Source organism: Penaeus vannamei, chromosome 3 (assembly GCF_042767895.1).
Source record: "Penaeus vannamei isolate JL-2024 chromosome 3, ASM4276789v1, whole genome shotgun sequence".
Lineage (NCBI taxonomy): Eukaryota > Metazoa > Arthropoda > Malacostraca > Decapoda > Penaeidae > Penaeus > Penaeus vannamei.
Genome location: NC_091551.1, coordinates 52,464,254 through 52,471,753, shown reverse-complemented (window position 1 = coordinate 52,471,753; position 7,500 = coordinate 52,464,254). Strand labels below are relative to the sequence as shown.

At 39.9% G+C, this 7,500-nt stretch overlaps 1 long non-coding RNA gene across 1 annotated transcript; it reads right to left on the bottom strand.

Moving 5' to 3' along the window:
* Positions 1 to 774: 774 nt before the first annotated feature.
* LOC138866393 (uncharacterized) lies at positions 775 to 3,633 on the bottom strand. Its single transcript, XR_011399570.1, has 3 exons — positions 3,270 to 3,633; positions 1,130 to 1,228; positions 775 to 900 (listed from the first exon to the last, which is right to left on the bottom strand). It is a non-coding gene; the product is annotated as an uncharacterized lncRNA (long non-coding RNA).
* Between the last annotated feature and the right edge of the window lie 3,867 nt (positions 3,634 to 7,500).

Here is a 7,500-nt window from a genome sequence, read left to right as displayed (position 1 = left end):
CATGTAAAAAAAAAACAAAAAAAAAACAAGCAAGTTACTCATAAGCTCATACGTTATCACAAAAACAAATCGTTTGAAACCCTGTACGTGACTTAAACTTCAATGTATACCCGCAAAACAGTAGCGATTGATAATATGAAATATGTGAATGCCTCTACTGATTTAAATCAATACGTTATGATAGTTTTTATTTATCAGAAGGTAGATTAAAAAGATTAGATGTTGATATAGACAGCCACGCACACGCAAAGCATTGACTTACGAATTTGCGGAAAGTTTGATCGCTTAGGAAAGCAATTGTGTGTGTGTATGTGTGTGTGTACACATATACATATATAGATGTAAAGTTGAAAAAAATATTTCTCTCTCTCTCTCTCTCTCTGTCTCTGTCTCTCTCTCTCTGTCAGTATATGTCTATCTCACTCTTCGTCTGTAATAAAGTTTGTACCCAACATATAGCGCCTACACAAGAGTTTTCGTATTCCATTTTTGAATCCGTTGTGAAGAGATCTGTAGTGGACGTGAGGTACCCCCACTAAGCAGGAGTCCAGACTAGGCGAGTCCCCCCCTTTTCTAGCCAGCACCAGCACCATCTGTGGGGATCGGCGGTAGCCAGCTGCAGTTTTGCGTCCCTGGAGCCTTTTATTTTTCGTATTTTTATGTTCTATTTCTTTTATCTTTTCTCACGGCCTCTAGTTTTTTATTTTTTTTTAATTATGTAAAGTAAACTTCTTTTATTTTCATTCATTTTTATTATTTACACATTTTTTAAGAGCCTATATAAAGAGCCTGTTTATGCTAGACTCTGTCTTGGGTTGTTGGCTCGGCAGTTCAGTGCTGCTCACGGAGCGCCCGGCCTCACTGGACGTCTCCTGTTTTGTTGTTTGTTTCTTCGAAGTTCTACAAGAGAGAAAGATAAGTATATTCATGTTTTGTAAGAGGCCAGTTAGGATGTGTCATATGCATTGTAACTTTTGTGAATATACAGACTGAGGGGATCTCAGGTTTTCCTTTTTATACTTTGGTTTTGTTTTATCCTTGGTTTGTTTATTTTACTTTTTATCTGGTTTTAAAAGGAGAATGGACACAGTTGATAATGAAGATAATGTAATGTTTTTATTTTACTCACGGGGTTAAAGGGCTTCAGGGTTGTGACGAACGGGTCATGCTGCAGTACACGCCAGCTACCACCCTTTTGAAAGCAGCTCCCCTGTTCGTAAGTTGCACTCTGCAAGACCCGCGTTGTAGTTTGAAAGTGACTCAGCTGGGAGGGGATAACACTACAGATCTAACAATGGCGTCGTGTTAAATACATTGATCATTGTATTTGAAAATGTGATTTAGTGGCAGATGTTCAAAGCAGCGGCTCACTTTCCCTAAGACCTTCGTCCTCCTGCTCGAGATAAATTCCACGTTTCCTGGGCTTACGCGTGGTGTAGGAGGCTGAAGGAGAAGCCACGTGCTGGAGCGAGACGCAAGGAAGACTTTTAGACCACGCGGAATAGCCCCCCCCCCCTCCTAGTCACAACCGGAGGTCAAAACGTTGACTAAAGACTCCGTGCCAAGGTACCGACGGGTACACTGCTGCCACCTCGTGTTCAACACTTTCTGCCTACGGAAATCGGGATAGGGATATGTAGTGGATATGTACTTGAATAAAACGAAAGCTGAGCGGAAATATTGCCACCTCTAAAGGTGCTGTCACACGCACTTTTTCCGTCAATTTTCTGACAGTTTTCTGAAATTGTCCATTTTTGAGCGAATTATCGATTTTCTAGTCAGACGATAATGACGATAAACCTTAACGTCAACTTTTTCAGCCAAGCAGACTCAAATCAAGTCATATTCGAGAATGTTTGTATTTTTGTTAAATAAAATTGTTAAAAAATGACGGGAAAAGTGCTAGTGTGACACGGCCTTAAGAGTGAACGGTGTATTGCTGCAAAGTCGCCCAAAATAGTTACCTTCGCCCCTATAGTGAAACGGACGGTAACGTTAGAAAAATGATTAGATTACATTTTCTTTTGATGGATGAAGTTCCTCTGTAACAATAACAATATGTCAAGTTCACAGAAAAGAAAATGAACGATGAACACGAAGCAATCATAATGCAGGTAAGCGCTAGGCCTATATATTTGTATAGACCTTGCAAATACGCTCAATCGTTATTCAAAGAAAACGTAAGTATGGTGAGTTAATGTCTCAGTATGTCTCAAACACCTAAACTGAAGAATCTGAGCTTTCCAAGTTGTATAACACATTATTCTATGAACGTTTTCTTCTATATCATTTTCTGAGCAAATTGATACTAACGGTATTATAGAGGGTTTAAAACCTCACGCCTCCAGAGTGACGCAAGAGTCGTTAACAGCAACGGAAAATCGGACGGATTTGTAGCGGATGACTTCTGCGCGGGAAATCAAATGAGCCAATTAGATTCGTGCGTGAACGTGATGTGAACGTAGACACTCAATAGAACCAATCAGATAAGAAATAGATCACGTGACAATAGAAGTTGGGCCTAGGAGAAGCCTTTTGAAATTCAAATCAGTTCCATCATGGCTAGGCAGCGTGTAGGTTGTGAGAACAATTATTTCGATTTCATCGCGAAATATCACCGAAATAACGAAGCAAGCTTACTTTATCTACGAGACACGGTGTACATTGTCCGATCAGGCGAACTTTTGGTTTCGCTAAGAACTGTGGTCCGCAAGTTAGCAGTTTCTTTCCTGCGCTTTTTTGGTTCGCATTGCAGACGAAAATTGTACACATCGACAACTAGTTATGTTTCGTTTGCGAAGGAAATGAGTGCTAAATTCGTTCGAAACACGACAAAAGCTACTGGAAAATTATTCTATTTGTCAAAAAAACAGTGTGAGGTTGTATTTCCAAATTTATCTCAAACTTTCTCCTGATCATCACATCAGTTTGTTTATACAAATAATAAACTGCAAAGAAGTTAACAAATACAGAGCCACTTATTATATCATACTTTTCCCGAGTTACAACGTTCGCCCGGGATTCCCTGCAGCATTCGAGAGTGTACAACTTTTTTCGATCTTTTTCGAGTTTTCTTTAATCATTGCAAAGTTTCCTTCGTGCAAGCAAGCGTATCTATGTATGATTAGTGTCTATGCTTCCTTATTTATAAACACGCACGCACCTACCGTTATAGCCATGCAGTCTTTTGTATTCCAGTGAACACACACCCACACTGCTCAAGCATATGAATATTAAACCTTGTTGAGCAGAGAAAACTGCGTACTTACCTGCAGACACTCTCCAGCTGGTGATGGAATATTCCTCTTCTGTGACCCCTTGTCTGCCTTGTCTGTCTTCACCTTATTCCCTCTCTTTGTATTAAACTATCTGTTTGACTTTCAAAAAGAAATTCTCTATACTTGTCTGTCTGTCTGCCTTTCCTTTCATACCTCTACCCTCTCTCCATTTCACTTGTATTGGCACGAGGCCACAGACAATCTCTCTCCCCCTCTCATTCTCTCATTCTCTCTCTCTCTCTCTCTCTCTCTCTCTCTCTCTCTCTCTCTCTCTCTCTCTCTCTCTCTCTCTCTCTCTCTCTCTCTCTCTCTCTCTCTCTCTCCCTCTCCCTCTCCCTCTCCCTCTCCCTCTCCCTATCTGTCTCTCTCTCTCTCTCTCTCTCTGTCTCTCTCTCTCTCTCTCTCTCTGTCTCTCTCTCTCTGTCTCTCTCTCTCTCTCTCTCTCTCTCTCTCTCTCTCTCTCTCTCTCTCTCTCTCTCTCTCTCTCTCTCTCTCTCTCTCTCTCTCTCTCTCTCTCTCTCTCTCCCACCCTCCCTCTCCGTTTCTGTCTCTGTCTCTATCTCTCTCTCTCTCTCTCTCTTTCTCACTTGGAAAATAATCAACGGATTTAAGAGAACTTGTTACGCTGAGAACTGTTACGCTGAACTGCGCAAAAAGCACGGTGCCTGTTTCTAAGCGGGTTTAGCCAAGGTTTAAATAAGGTTACTAAGGTACTCAGACGCAGTACAGAGTTGCGGTCAGAGCGGCACGTGGGCAAAAAGCCTGAGGTGCCAGTCCGTCTTGCCCAGTAAAGATTAAATTCTCCCGTTTGCAAGACTGACTAGCGCGCGCAAATAGGTAATACCCCGTACCTGATTGATTTATTTATTGTCATTTAGCCTGTATATGTAGAGTTATGTGTTATTGTTATTATAATTATTACATACATGTATATTTATATTATATGTGTATATATATCAGTTCTAGTTGTCTTTGGTTTTGTTCCGTGTGTGTTGTAATGCTTAGTTGATTTGTTGTTTTATAATAAATTCGTCAAAAGTATTTGGATTTTGCGTATGCCATTTGTTCACTTCTTTATGATAAAACTGCAGCATGAGGAAATGTGGAATGGAACCCAAGTAAAATATGCAATGTTTACCTATGAATAATCGCCTTTATCATCGCCCATAAAATCAGTCCAATGTGCCAGCATCTAAAATTACTTTAGTGTTTTTTTCTCTTTCCCCAACCTTCCTGTCTGTAACCCCCCCCCCCCCTTCGTTCTCAGTCGGCCCCAAAGTGCCGTCATAGTTTTTTTTTCTGCTTATTTTATTTTTAATTTTAAGAAATTAAACATTTAATCAAAATTAAAATTAGATAAAAAAATAAATATATTTTTATTAAATTTGCTTAGTTTGTCACCCTAAGCTGCGCAGAACTCGGAGCTGGCGAGACCTTACTTATATATACCTTGTTTATAAGTGGGTTGAACTACTAGCGAGAAGTGCACGTCCATTTGTATGCGTCTAGCACGTCCATTTGTATGCGTACGTACATACACCGTCTAGCTGTTTCGCTATGAATTCGGCAGTAAGGCGGTGTTATTATTCTTACTGGATTATGAGCAGAGTTACTAGCCAAAGTTATTATGGAACAACACTGGACAATATGAAAGTCACTGACCTTGACGATGTTGCTATCCTATCCGAGCCTCTTTACACCCAGAGGTGCATTTTGTACCGAAAGCCCTTGCGTCTGGAGGTCAAGATCCGAGGTCAAGGATCTGCGTGGAAAAGCTGTTCCGTCGATTTAGGCTCACAACAACTCAAGCTGTTTTCCTGCGCGGGGAATGTAAAAAAAAAAAAAAAAAAAAAAAAAAAAAAATCATGTGCGGAAAATATCATTCTGTCTACATTTGCGCGGAAATTAGACAGTTCTTTTATGAATACGTATCATGAAGATTGGGTTGATATTGTAACGGGGATTATCAGCATTGTATTAGGACAGTTAACAGAACAGCCTTTGTTTAAATGTAATGTTTTGCAGGAGATCCCCGGCGTAGTGGAATTGTATGCATCCCTGATTGGCGCGTTGGCGTGCACTTTCACTCCTATTTTAAATTCTCTCCGTAGACCATTCAAAATAATGTCAACTCAATGCCAATCTCTATATCTGGCATGAAACATCGTAATTCGTAACATGTTTTCACAGGTAATACTTCAAAGCACCAAGCAAAAAAAAAAAAAAAAAAAAAAAAAAAATCGAACTATAAGATTGTTTTTACATGTTTGTCATAATTAACGATGGACAACAAAGTTAAATCACACATAATATATATTTAAAACGATGTAATCTTGCAGGTTTTGTTTAACCACAGGAATGTCTGGTAACTGCAGTTGGTTTATTGCAGATAGTTTTAGGGTGGTGGTTGTATGTCTCTATATAAACATACTTCACCTATAACATGTGGATCTCTTGTTCTAAAATCATTTGAACAGTGTGTGATTTCCATTTAGTAATCATTCAGATATTAAAATAAATATGTACTAAATTAAACAAAAGAGCCATATTTTATGTTAATTTTAAGATATCCATTTTTACACGCCATAACATTATTTACACGCATTAACATTATTAATGAATCAATTCAGCATAGAAAAAACTTGTTTGCAAACTCAAGTAGAAAAATATACACTGCATAGAAACAAATGCGTTTGATTATAAAGAATCTACCTTAAAAATGAAAGTCCAGTTTTTGACTTTTTTATCCTCTCCAGCACCTTTGACATATAATTATGCTTCAAAAATGATTTTCTGTCATTGTAAACTGGCACGTGGCGTCTTTTTACATAAAGACTCTTCTCTCAATTGATATATAACTGTCATTTCATCCAGTGCTCTTTCACAGTCGAGGGAAACACCAACCAACCCTTGCCCATTCAGAAAGAATCTTCAGGCTCTGACCGCCATCCATTCCTTGCCTACTACCCCACAAAATGATTCAGTTGTTGAATACATAACATCACAAACTATTCACAATTCCTGCCCTGCAGCTATGTAGAATGTTGGCTCAGTGTACAAGGCTTTCATAATCTCTTCTCACAGGGCTAGAAGAACGACCAGGTGGATTATATGAAACTATTGTTTATCTGTGAAGAGCTGATCTGCAGACGGATGATAAGTCAAGTGCGCGGAAAGGCCAAAAGAATTTTATGCGCGGAAGATTATAAAAAGAACTAAGCGTGCGTGGAAAGTTACCCGAGAACTACATTTGCGTGGACGGAATTTGACCAAAGATTGTCATGCCTTGCTAGTGCAGTTCATGATTCTGAGTTGTCAGGCACACCGGTTTGGCAGCAGGGCCCATCTGGAAGAGTGTTTGGAGAGACCGGTATCTGTGTAGGAAGAAAGTACGCGTCTTGAAGGCACTGCTACTGATAGTATTGCTCTATGGAAATGAAAAGTGAAAGAGAGAGAGAGAGGCTGTACGTTATCCCGTGCTTTGGAGTTTCGTCTTGATGCCCTTTCTAACCGGTCCTAATGCTATATCATGGGGCACAGCTGGGAGGACCATATGTCCAATCAGCGATTAACTCACGAGACCGGCGTAGGACCTGTTACATAACCTGAGATCCACTCCAGATCCTGTCCCTCTGTGCTAATCATCGCCTCTTCCAGACGAAGATGCCACGACGACGACATGGTGTGTTTGTGTGTGTGTGTGTGTGTATATATATATATATAGAGAGAGAGAGAGAGAGAGAAAGAGAAAGAGAAAGAGAAAGAGAGAGAGGCAGACAGAGGCAGAGAGAGGAGTCACGGCAGGAGAAAGCCTTGTTAAGCTTGTTAAGCAAGGAGACTGAAGCTTGTTCAGACTGAATCGCTTTCCCTTGAACTGTTGCTTTCATGAATTGCCTAAGGATTTAATATTTGTTCTATTACTCGGAATTATTACCTCCGCCAAAAAGGTTATGTTGTTGGTATGGTTGGTTCGTTCGTCGGCAGGATATCTCATATTGTTATAAGCAGATTTTTATTTCTTTTTCTCCAGAAATGTCTTAGCCCACCCTTGATGCCGTTCAATTTTGGTGGTGATTCGGATCCAGATTATTATTATTATTATTATTATTTAAAGATTCATTAGCATTGCGAGATTGGGAAACACGGACGCCACCAATGTGCTTGACCTTATTGCCTTGGCGGAGGTATGCGCTCTCTGAATGCTTCTAGTTTCGGTTGTTCC